The sequence below is a fragment of the Rhinoderma darwinii genome, chromosome 3, assembly GCF_050947455.1.
Source record: "Rhinoderma darwinii isolate aRhiDar2 chromosome 3, aRhiDar2.hap1, whole genome shotgun sequence".
Lineage (NCBI taxonomy): Eukaryota > Metazoa > Chordata > Amphibia > Anura > Rhinodermatidae > Rhinoderma > Rhinoderma darwinii.
The window spans coordinates 35,434,879-35,448,130 of NC_134689.1; the positions used below are offsets into that span (position 1 = coordinate 35,434,879).

The 13,252-nt window shown below is 38.8% G+C and overlaps 1 long non-coding RNA gene across 2 annotated transcripts in view; it reads left to right on the forward strand.

Moving 5' to 3' along the window:
- Positions 1 to 3,409: 3,409 nt before the first annotated feature.
- LOC142748884 (uncharacterized) overlaps positions 3,410 to 13,252 on the forward strand; it is a 51,409-nt gene continuing 41,566 nt past the window's right edge. For both annotated transcript variants that reach the window (XR_012882326.1, XR_012882327.1), the window contains exons 1-3: positions 3,410 to 3,485; positions 6,740 to 6,898; positions 12,532 to 12,656. This is a non-coding gene — a long non-coding RNA (uncharacterized LOC142748884). The remainder of the gene's footprint in view (positions 3,486 to 6,739; positions 6,899 to 12,531; positions 12,657 to 13,252) is intronic.

Consider the following 13,252-nt stretch of genomic DNA (forward strand, 5'->3'; position numbering starts at 1 on the left):
TAGCGGCGACAAACACAATGAAGCATTGCTCTCTCACCTGGTGGTCAGCGGCGCCAAGTGGATAATGAAGCGCCTCTCTCTCTCCCTGTATTTAATGCCACTAATCACGCAACGGTACTGGACACTGAGAGAGGGAAGTGTACCAGCAAACCATAACCCAAGTGCCGGCTGTGGCACTGGTGCCACAGCTTGCTGACCCCTGACCTAAAGCATTGTCAGCAGCTTAGACACAGTAGCTGAACAAAGGCAGAGCATTATTTTTTTTTTAATCCATATATACTTTTTTCTCCCCCTATTGTGCCTTATCTGAATGCCTACGTATGCCTTGTCATGCCCCTGTGTAACTTGTATATTTTGATTCTTTATCCTTCTATCTACCGGTTTTTATATATGTATATTTTCTTTCTCCATGAGGATTGGCTATGTGCTCAGGGCCAATGAATATCTAACCCTGCTGCTCCCCCTCCTTTATTCTCTTTATATCTTTACAATAAAACACTATGTGAGAAGATGCCGTTTTATCCCCCATCTTCCCCCCTATCATTTATTTTATTTTCTGTTTTACACTAGACAGATTTTCAGGTGACTGAGGAGGTTACTGAACATGAACAAAGTACATGTCTGCATGGAATGGGAACTACCGGTTGCTGAAAGTCAGGATGATCCCACTTTTGACTATTAAGATATTGCAAAAGGTTTCATATATTAACATGTGCTACTGGTTTATAAAAAAATTATAATATAGAAGATGTTTAATTATGCAAATTAGGCTCTTCAACCAAATCCATATGCATGATTAACAAATAATAAACTATGTTTTAAAATCAACAATGCTATCAATGGCAAGCAACATGATATAAAACCACAAATCTTAACTAAAAGAAAGGTGGGTTGAAGCTAGTTTCTTATTCATATAGGATTCAATAATATGGACCAGGATTTCATATAAAATCAGTGCCTATATAATTAAAAAATGGTATGCAGTAACACATCGGGGAAATTTATTAAGGCTGGCGTTTCATACATGCTGGAGTAAGATTCACCTAATCTATTAGGAGGCAAATACCTGTTAATAATTTAGGCGCATCTCTGGCTGTTCGTGCGACAGAAAGTCAAATCTGTAGATTTGCGTTACAATTTACGATTATCGATTCTGGAGTAAACAATAGTACATTTGTAGGGCTGCTGATGTACCCACCCCTTCAGATAATCTCCACACACTTTTTTGTTCTTAAAGTCGTTTTGTTATGCTGAAAACTGGCGTAGAACAAGTAATAATTTCCCCTCATAGTGACTATTAGGACCTTCCCTGTGTTATGCGGCACCTCTCACTTCTGTCCGACTAAGGGCGTGGAGAGACTCTGCTTCACGTCGGGAGGGACAGTTGTTGAGGATACTTATAATGTCCGGCAGGCATTTTGCACAATTTATATTCTAATTATACATATGGCAGTAGTAAAGATATAAACATTTATCTTTTCATTATAACTTTTTCAGAAGTCAGTTAAAATAAAAATAAAATCTTAAATGCACATAAAAAAGATATTTAACCCCTTCCAGACATATTACGTATGCTTACATCATAGCCGGACAGGGGGAGTATGGATTAGTCACGGGCTGAGATTACAACGTGGGTGTCAGATCTAACACAGCCAGCCCTTCACTGTAACAAGCAGGATCCCACTCGAGCAGAATCCCGCTCATTTAACCCTTTAGATTTCATGGTCAAAATTGGTTGTGGGATCTAAGCCATTAGAAAGAGGCATACAGCCCCTTCTGACAACCCATTGCCCCCCGTGACGCAATCGCACAGTCCTGATATTTGTCATGACAGCCTGGGGGCATAAAGAAGTCCTCCAGGTCTGCCATCTTAGTACTCTTATTAAGCCCTGTATCCGGCAGGGCTTAATAGGGGACTGTCAGAGTCACTATATATTGCAATACAGTATACAATATTGCAGTATATCATGCAAGCGATCCAATCATCGCCGGTTCAAGTCCCCTAGAGGGACTAATAAAAAAAAGTAAAATAAAGGCTTTCCATGTACAAAGAAACATGTAAATTAAAAAAAAAAAACGTTTCCCATTTTTGTCCTAAAGCATTGTAAAAAAAATAATAATAAACATAACTGGTATCGCTGGGTCCATTAAAGTCTAAAGTATTACAATTCGACATTATTTGCACTACAGCTCATCTTGCAAAAAAAATAAGCCGTCAGACGGCTCAATCGACAAAAAAATAAATAAAAACAATTATGGCTTTCAGAATGTGGCAATGCAAAATCCATTTTATTTGTAGCAATTAGTTTTTTCCTTGTAAAAGTAGTAAAACATAGAAAAAAGTATATGAGGCCTCATGCACACGAACGTAAAAATGCCTGTAATTACAAGCCGAAAGAGTTAACTGATTGGCAGTAACTCTTTCAGCACCCGGGACAGTGACTACCGCTGGAGTTAATAGTATTAAAAGTTAACTTACCCTGCTTCTTCCTCCAGTTCGGCCTCCCGGGATGACGTTTCATCCCGTGTGACCGCTGCAGCCAATCACAGGTCAATCACAGGCTGCAGCGGTCACAAGGACTGCTGCGTCATCCAGGGAGGTCCGACTGGATGTCAAAAGAGAGACGCGTCACCAAGACAACGGTACATATGAACTTCTTTTACTTTCAATCGCTAGGGAAACTCTCCCCGAATGGGCTGCCCCTTCTCTCTTTCCAGCACTGATAGAGAGAAGGGGCTGCCGATTAGTGCAGAGAAAACGGGTCCGTAAATATGGGTGGAATACTGGTGACACCGGACCCATATTTACGCTCACGGGTTTGTAAATACTGGTGGAATATGGGTCGAATACGTGTGACAAAGGACCCGTATTTATGCCAGTATTTACTGGAGGAAAAAAATATGTTCGTGTGCATGAAGCCTGAATTTGGTATCGCCATAATCGTATTGACCCACAGAGTAAAGTTAACATGTATGTAAAGAAAAAACATAATTGGTTGTAATAATAATAATAATAATAATAATAATAATAATAATACCTATGTACACGTATCTATATATCTATGTTGGTGCATGACTAAGTTAATGTATATATTATAATTTATTGTGATATATGGCAGCTGTAAAAATAAATAAGTAAATGGAAAGCGGTATAGAGATAGACATATGTGGAAGTGGGGGAATGGTCAGCCAATGAGTTGATGAATGGTGTAAGTAAACAAGATTGACTGCATAGAATAAATAATTATTCGGGGTTATTTGTTGTTTGTGCATTAAACATAGTTAGGGCCGGACAACCATAGTATAGATAATGCGCCTGAGGAGGTAGGACAGACATGTGACATCTGACGTCACATCTGCTGGTTGCTATGGAGATGGAGCAGGGAGTGAGAGGGGATTTTGAATAGGCAGTTGGTGTCGGTTGGTCTGAGGAGAGGAGGAGAAGCCATTTTCCTCTCAAGTGAGGGCCTTCACATCAGCGTCAGGTGAAACCCAAACTGAAACCACAGCTTCCGTTTCCGTCTACATTGATATCAATGGTGACGGAAACATTGCTAATGGTTTCCGTTCGTCACCATTCCGGCAGGTTTCCATTTTTCCGACTGAATCAATAGCGTAGTCGACTGCGTTATTGATTCCGTCGTTAAAACGGAAACCTGCCGGAATGGTTTCCTCTGTATCTGTTACTGCAGGGGTAATATGTAGCTGGTTAACCCAGCCCCCCCCCCCCCCCCGTCCCTGCCCCATCCCCCTACCAGATCACCAGGAGACAGACCCATCGCAATAAGGTGCTCACTGGGGAAGTTTTTTTATATTTTAAAGAAGGGATCGACATGTTGAAACAACTTGTTTAAAAAGGATGAAACATCAGATTCACCGTAACTATTTTATGTGGCAGGTTAAAATACATACTGTATTGCCCATCATAAATCTAAAATTTGTTTTTTTGTTAAACTTCAACACTTGTCATATTGTACTGAATATCTAGTATTAGCTATTGTATAACTATTATGTAACTCTTATGAGTCCAAGTATGAAAAAGGGCTAGATACCTAACCCGGAGGACACCCATTAACAGTTTGCTTGTTCTCTCTGCGATTGTGTCGATTTCTTTCAATAAAGCATAAATTATACTGATAAAACAACTAATTTGATAAACCTTGCATAGATATAAAGTATTTCTAAGCATAAAATAAGTAAGATATAAGTTAAAACTTTAATATCTGAATACCTGTTCAATCTTGTTGTGAGGCAAGTCAGTGTTTGCAGAATCATTCACTATTGCTGAGTCATCAGTGTCTATGAGATTCTCTGTAGGGACGTTCTCCACTGGTTTCAGATAAGCAATTTCATTCTGCTTTGAGTCCATAGTCACACACACATCATATGAGAATGGAAAAGGTAAACTTGTATCACTGATCTCAGAAGGACATCCCAGGGTGAACTGAGGATACACATTTCTGCTATACGCTCCATAGGTTGTTGGAGTATTGTTTTTTCTGCATTTGAATATAACTGTAATAATAACAGTTATAATAAATAAGCAAGAAATCAGACCTATGGATACGACTAGATAGAAAGTTACATGGGATTTGGTGTCTGAATTAGTCGGTTGTCTTCTAATTTCTGGCACAACTTGTTGAAAAGTCTCCGCCACAACTAAAGTCAAAGTAACTGTAGATGACAGAGATGGAACTCCATTATCCTTCACCAGAACCACAACTTTTTGTCTTAGGTTTAAGTTATCTGTATCTTGAAGATCTCTCACAATCTTTACTTCACCAGTATGCTGACCAATTCCTAATAAAGATGGATCAGGGACTTGTAGTAAGTGATAAGAGAGCCAGGCATTGTGTCCAGAGTCAGCGTCCACTGCGATCACTTTGGTGACTAGATAACCTTTCTCAGCAGAGTGAGGAATAAATTCATATAATGCTGATCCCTCAGTGTCTGGAGATGGGTAGAGGATCTTAGGAGCATTATCATTCTTATCAATGATACATATCCTCACTGTGACATTACTGCTTAGAGGAGGAGATCCACTGTCTTTAGCCATCACCTGGAACTGAAATTCCCGCAACTGTTCATAGTCAAATGATCTCTGAGCATAGAGAACTCCAGTCATTGAGTTGATGGAAACATATGATGATACTGGGATATTGTCTATGTTGCTGTTCACAATGCTGTATGTAATTTTCCCATTATCACTTTGATCAAGATCTGAAGCAAGAATATTTTGTATTGAAGTCCCTGGTTGATTGTTTTCTATAATGTAGACAATGTAGTTCATTCTCTCGAAAACTGGAGCGTTGTCATTCACATCTGAAATAGTCAACTGAATGGTTTTATTGGTAGACAGTGGAGGAGATCCTTTATCCATACATTGAATACTAACATTATATGCAGAATTCCTTTCTCGGTCCATGCTAGCTGCAGTTACAAGTTTATAGTAGTTGCTGGATGATGGTAACAGCTGAAAATCCTTCATGTCTGAAATTTGACAAGCAACTTCGCCATTTGGACCAGAATCTAAGTCTTGGACATTAATTATTGCTATGACAGTATTAGGTGGAGAATCTTCTGGAATTGTTGCTGCAAGAGTGGTAACTGTTATATCCGGAGCATTATCATTCACATCAATCACTTGTATAGACACCTTACAATGTGTGGCAAGGCCACCACCATCTTTAGCTTCAACAGTCATTTCATAGTTATCTGACATTTCGTAGTTCAAATATTCTATTGTGTTGATATATCCTTTAATCGAATCAATAGAAAATATTTGATTTGCATTTTTTGTCATGTGGCTAAAAGAATAAGATATAAGGCCATATAAACCCTCATCTTCATCAGTTGCATTTAACTGGACAACTAAAAATCCAATAGGTGCATTCTCAGGTAGGCTTACACGATATCTGTCCTGATTAAATATTGGAAAGTTGTCATTTACATCTAGAACAGTGACTTTTATGGTGGCAGTGCCAGTTTTAGAAGGTTTACCTCCATCAGACGCAGTTAGTGTTAACGCATAAAAACTTTGTTTTTCTCTATCCAAAGATTTTTCTAGTATCATTTCTGGGATTCTAATTCCATCATCAGTAATTTCTTCTCCAAGTCTAAAGTATTCATTATTACTAAGAGTATAACTTTGTATAGAATTGGTGCCTAGATCTAAATCGTCTGCATTTCCTAATAGAAAATGTACTCCAGGTAGAGCAGATTCACTGATACTTATATCAAAATATTTCTTAGAAAATGTAGGTGCGTTATCATTCATATCCTGGATTTCTATAGAGATTGTATAAAAATTCAAAGGATTTTCAATCACAGCTTCTAGGTTTATGAAGCAACTGAGTTTAGCACCACATAATGTCTCTCTATCAATTCTATCTGATACAAGTAAATCTCCATTTTCTAAATTAATACTGAAATATTGCTTTGTAACACGAGAAACAATCTGAAATTTTCTAGACACAAGTTCCTTAACATTTAATCCAAGATCTTTTGCCACATTCCCAACTACAGATCCCCTTTTCAGCTCTTCAGGTATTGAGTATTGCATTTGTCCTGAAATATTCCTGAAGCAAAATGAAGCAAAATAGAATAATACTTGCCATATTATTGTCCATTGTGTCCCTCTGCATGTTGTGTTATGTTTCATTGTAAGAAATATAAATTCTTCTTTTAAAAATTCAGAAGAAAATCGTTTAATTGTAAAATGTAATTGTATATTCCAAAGGAATGAGAAGCAGATAAGAGTAGAGCAAATTGCAGGATGCACTGAAGAATGAATGAAGGATTTTCTAGAGATCTGTGCTGTGAGACTGCATTAGTTCCCTCATTCAGCAAGAATATAAAATACTACAGTCCAATGGCGGCACTCAGAGTTCAAATTGAGGTACTGCAAGTAACCTGAGATAAGTGTTTTCAATAGTTTATATAAAGTTTACTGTATATATAGGCTTTCAATATACAGTATATAGGTTAATATTATTGATACTAAATATTATTACATATAAATAATTCAAAACTCACATATTAAATAGGTGTAATGTAACTTTATTATATTACATATTTAAAACTATACACCAGTGGAGACATGCTTAAATTATTCTAGCTATCAATGCTTAATTTAACATTTATATTTAATTTTGAACAGCTGGAAATATTGAGGCATCTCACCACTAGTGTTTCATTCCTAATATGTGATATGATAAAGTTTACATTGCCTTTATTGGATATGTAAGTTCTATACAATCCCACCCTCATATCTCTAAAGTATTCCTGTCAAAACCATGCACTAATTATATAAAATAGATGTTTATGCAACAAACGTGCAGACCATAATAGAGTACACATAGGGAATAATCAATTACTATTTTCCTCTGGTAATATGGTTGTGGTATAAAGGCAAATTCAGCAGAGAACATAAAAACAGTATAACAAACAAATATTAATCATCGAATAAACAAAAAGTGGATATTTCATTGGGGAGGATGACCTTTAACTCCTGTAGTTTTGTCTAGTATAGTTGTGTATATTTAAGCATGGGTGGTTCTTTTAAGAGGAGGGGTGTAAAGGATCTGCCAGACACAGCTTCTGTGTCGACGCCCGTGGGTAGTCAGTCTGCACTTGCTCCTAAGTCTGATAGACTGACTCCTTCTTCTACCACTCAGGCTGGGAGGCTGAGGAGTGGGAGAGCCTATCACAGCCTGGCCAGACGGAGCTAGCTCCCGCCCTCGGTCTATTTATACCTTCATTTGCTGCTTCTCCTTTGCCTGCGATTCTGCTTGTTTCCTGGCTCTGCTGCTGTTGCTTGTACTATTTGTCCTCTGCTTCATATTGACCCTGGCTTTACTGACTACTCTCCTGCTCTGCGTTTGGTACCTCGTACACTCCTGGTTTGACTCGGCTCGTTCACTACTCTAGTAGCTCACGGTGTTGCCGTGGGCATCTGCCCCTTCTCCCTTAGCTTCCTTCTACCCTTGTCTGTCTGTCTGTCTGTCGTGCACATAGTGAAGGTAGGGACCATCGCCCAGTTGTACGCCGTCGCCTAGGACAGGCCGTTGCAAGTAGGCAGGGACTGAGTGGCGGGTAGATTAGGGCTCACCTGTCTGTCTCCCTACCCCGTCTTTACATATTATGTAAAGATGGGGTAGGGAGACAGACAGGTGAGCCCTAATCTACCCGCCACTCAGTCCCTGCCTACTTGCAATGGCCCGTCCTAGGCGACGGCGTACAACTGGGTGACAGTCCCTAGTCTCACTATGTGCACGACAGACAGACAGACAAGGGTAGAAGGAAGCTAAGGGAGAAGGGGCAGATGCCCACGGCAACAGCGTGAGCTACTAGAGTAGTGAACAAGCCGAGTCAAACAAGGAGTGTACGAGGTACCAAAAGCAGAGCAGGAGAGTAGTCAGTAAAGCCAGGGTCAATATGAAGCAGAGGACAAATAGTACAAGCAGCAGCAGCAGAGCCATTAAACAAGCAGAATCACAGGCAAAGGAGAAGCAGGAAATGAAGGTATAAATAGACAGAGGGCGGGAGCTAGCTCCGTCTGGCCAGGCTGTGATAGGCTCTCCCACTCCTCAGCCTCCCAGCCTGAGTGGTAGAAGAAGGAGTCAGTCTGTCAGACTTAGGAGCAGGTGCAGACTGACTAACCATGGGCATCGACACAGAAGCTGTGTCTGGCAGATCCTTTACAAGGGGTGTGTTACTGTTTGGAGGGTAGAGTTTAGGAAGATATGTAACTTTCTGTCTCATCTCTCTCTTCCTTTTCCTCTCACCAGAACAATTAGAGAAAACATTTCCTCCCACCCGCCCTATTTTAATTACCATTCTACAACTGTTTATTTAACTATTAAATGTATAAGGATGCATGTATTATTGTATCGGATTTGTTGGATATTCTCATTGTATCATGTACAATTTATTATGACTATGATAAATAAATGTTAGAACTTTCCTTCTAAGCTCAAGGAAAGGGCAATCCTTCAGTCATGGTTCCCTAGAGTTTTCCTCCACAGGGCTTTTTTCCTCTCCTAAGAACTGTAGGATGACTCTTCGTGAGTTTTGGGTTTGCCAGGTTTTATCCCTTTTTTATAGCTTTTACTTAAAAATGTCTAGAATTTAAGTTCATGGCATTCAATTAAGTATACAAATAGATTGGGAATTTTATAAAAGAAATTGTTACATAACAAAATTTGATATTTTACTATCTAGAAGAGTCATTAATAAACCGCTTAAAAAGAATTGGGGTTAAGATAGATCTTTGAGGTACCCGACTGCTGACTTTATCCCATTTTGAGTATGTACTATTTACGACGACTCCGTTTTCTGTCCCTTTACCCCTTAGTGACTGCCAATATGCCTTTTCATGGCGGTCATTAAGGGGCCTTTTTCCAATGCATATGTCTTTGCCGATAACAATCGAGCCCCTGCTCTAACGGCTGTGATCACAGCTTACTCTGATCGCAGCCGCGGCGGTCAATAGCATCTAAGTGGTTTACAGAGAAAGTGAGCTCCCTCTGTCACTCATCATTGCCCGCGAATGTGATCACGAGCCCTATGATGGTTTGCTATGGCTGGCGGAGGCCTAGTAAAGGCCCCCAGTCCTGCCCTGGTTATATGCCTATTAGGCTATGCCAGAGGCATGGCCTAATATATTGGCTGTCAGTTTTACACTGTAGTAAGGATACCAAAGCAATATATAAGAAATCATACGTTCGCATAGTGATGTCCCCTAGTGGGCCTAAAACATTTATTCATTAATGTTAAATAAAATTAGGTAAAAAAAACTGTATACAGTAAAAAAATAATACAACCATTGTTTTCCATAACAAGTGTTTTTTTTGTCAAAGTGTACAAAAACAAATAAAAAGTACACACGTATGGTATCACTGCGATCGTAACGGCCCGACCAATAAAGTTAACATATTTTTAAACCGCAAGGTGAACGCCGTAAAAAGCGCAACAAACAACCAACATCTCTGTTCCATAAAAAATTTAATTAAACTAAATCAAAAAGTTATATGTAGCCCAAAATGGTACCAACGAGAACTTCATCTCGTCCTGCAAAAAAAAGCCCTCATACAGCTACATCGACGGGAAAAATATAAAAGTTATGGCTCTTGGAATGCGCTGATGCAAAAGTCAAATATGTGTTTTTATTGTGCCAAAGTAGTAAAACATAAAAAGCCTACACATATTGGGTATCGCTGTAATCATATCAACCCAAAGAATAAAAGTAACATGTATTTTACACTGCATGGTAAACGGTGTAAATTTAAAATACAAAAAATATATGGCGGAACTGCTGTTTTTTTTCCATTCCCTCTATGAAAGTTAATACAACTTCATCAACAAACTACATGTATCGCAAAGTGGTAGCATTGAAAAATACAACTCATTCCGCAAAAAACAAGCCCTCATACTGCTATGGCGATGGAGAAATTAAAAATGTATGACTCCTCGAATCTGACAATGAAAAAACTGAAGAATTGCGTGATCATCAAAGGCCAAAATAGGCCGTCATTAAAGGGTTAACCAATTCTTGACTTATGTGCATACATTGTCCCCCACTCCCTGACTCGGTATGTTTAGTACAAGGATGTTTTGTGGTACGTTATAAATGCTTTAGAAAAATCCATAAATATCACATCAGCCGCATGACCAACATCCAGATTTGCACTTACCCCCTCATAGAAACCAAACATGTTGTTAAAGAGGCTCTGTCACCACATTATAAGTGCCCTGTCTCCTACATAAGGAGATGGGCGCTGTAATGTAGGTGACAGCAGTGTTTTTTAATTAGAAAAACAATCTATTTTTACCACGTTATTAGCGATTTTAGATTTATGCTAATTAGTTTCTTAATGCCCAACTGGGCGTGTTTTTACTTTAGACCAAGTGGGCGTTGTACAGAGGAGTGTATGACGCTGACCAATCAGTGACCAATCAGCGTCATACACTTCTCCCCATTCATTTAGTCAGCGCATAGTGACACTGCGTTGTTCACTATGTGCTGTCTTATACTGACACATTAACGTTACTGAAGTGTTTAGACAGTGAATAGATATTCCTTCCAGCCAGGACGGGATGTCTATTCTCAATCCCGACACTTCGGTAACGTTTGTGTGGGACTTAGAGCAGAGCAAGCGTAATCTCGCTGTAACCTGTCATTTACAGCGTGATCTGGCGAGATTACGCTTTCTCTGCTGTAAGTACTGCTGGCACTGTGGTACCCAATTGTCTGAATATTATTATCCAGGAAATGTAAATTTAAAGGCAAAACTTTTTTCTCCTCTTTTATGCTACAAATTTATGGGTGCGTCTTATGGCCCAGTGCATCCTATAGTCAGTATATAATTATATCTAATAAAGATAATAAATAAATACCTGCCTGATAGGATAAACATTTAAAAAAATCTGAAAAACCCTACTATGTCATTCATAAATATGGTATATCAATTTACTACTACATCATTTAGCAAAGACTAGTTATTAAGAAAGTGTGCACACAAGTAATTCGTTAAATAAATTGAAAGAAAAATCATACTACCTGTTCAATATTTTTGGAGGGCAAATCAGTTTTTACAGAATCCAGGGCTGTTGAGTCACCAGTGTCTATGAGATTCTCTGTAGGGACGTTCTGCACTGGTTTCAGATAAGCAAGTTCATTCTGCTTTGAGTCCATAGTCACACACACATCATATGAGAATGGGAAAGGTAAACTTGTATCACTGATCTCAGAAGGACATCCCAAGGTGAACTGAGGATACACATTTCTACTATATGTTCCAAATGTAGCTGTTGTATTGTTTTTCCTGCATTTAAAGATGACTGTAATGATAACAGTTATAATAAATAAGCAAGAAATCAGACCTATGGATATGACTAGATAGAAAGTTGCATAAGAAGTTGTGCCTAAATTAGTCGGTTGTCTTCTTATTTCCGGCTCAACTTGTTGAAAATTCTCAGCCACAACTAAAGTCAAAGTAACTGTAGATGACAGAGATGGAACTCCATTATCCTTCACCAGAACCACAAGTCTTTGCCTCACATTATCTGAGTCTTGAAGATCTCGCCCAATTTTTATTTCTCCAGTATATTGTCCAATGATAAATAATGATGGATCAGGGACTTGTAGTAAGTGATAAGAGAGCCAGGCATTGTGTCCAGAGTCAGCGTCCACTGCGATCACTTTGGTGACTAGATAACCTTTCTCAGCAGAGTGAGGAATAAATTCATATAATGCTGATCCCTCAGTGTCTGGAGATGGGTAGAGAATCTTAGGAGCATTATCATTCTTATCAATGATACATATCCTCACTGTGACATTACTGCTTAGAGGAGGAGATCCACTGTCTTTAGCCATCACCTGGAACTGAAATTCCCGCAACTGTTCATAGTCAAATGATCTCTGGGCATAGAGAACTCCAGTCATTGAGTTGATGGAAACATATGATGATATGGGAATATTTTCTATGTTGCTATTTAGGATGCTATATGTAATTTTTCCATTTTCATTAGAGTCAAGATCTGAAGCATGGACACTCTGAAATGAAATCCCGGGTTGACTATTTTCTGCAATGTAGATGATGTAGTTTGTTTTATCAAACACAGGAACGTTGTCATTCACATCTGTGACAGTCAAGGTAATTGCTTTACTATTGGATAGTGGGGGTAATCCATTGTCCACACACTTGATTGTAGTGTTATAAGTTGATTTCCTTTCTCGGTCCATGCTAGCTGCAGTTACTAATTTATAGTAGTTGCTAGATGATGGTATTAGTTGGAAATCCAATGTATCTGATATATGACAAAGAACCTCACCGTTCATACCAGAATCTCTGTCATGAATATTTATTATAGCTATAACAGTTCCTGGTGGGGAATCCTCCAGAATAGTTGTTGAAAGAGTAGTTATTGTAATTTCTGGGGCATTATCATTCTCATCAGTTACTTGAATGGCTACCTTACAATGCGTGACATGACTACCTCCATCTTTAGCCTCCACGGTCATTTCATAAGCATCTGATGCTTCGTAGTCTAAAGTCCCCATAATTTTTATTTCCCCACTTAAAGAATCAATAGCAAATATTTCATGTGCATGTTCAGGTATATGGCTAAAGGAATAAGCTATTAAGGCATTAGAGCCTTCATCCTCGTCAGTCGCATTTATACGGACTACTAGAAAACCTGTAGGCACATTCTCAGACAACCTTATATTATAGGTGTCTTGAGAAAATAT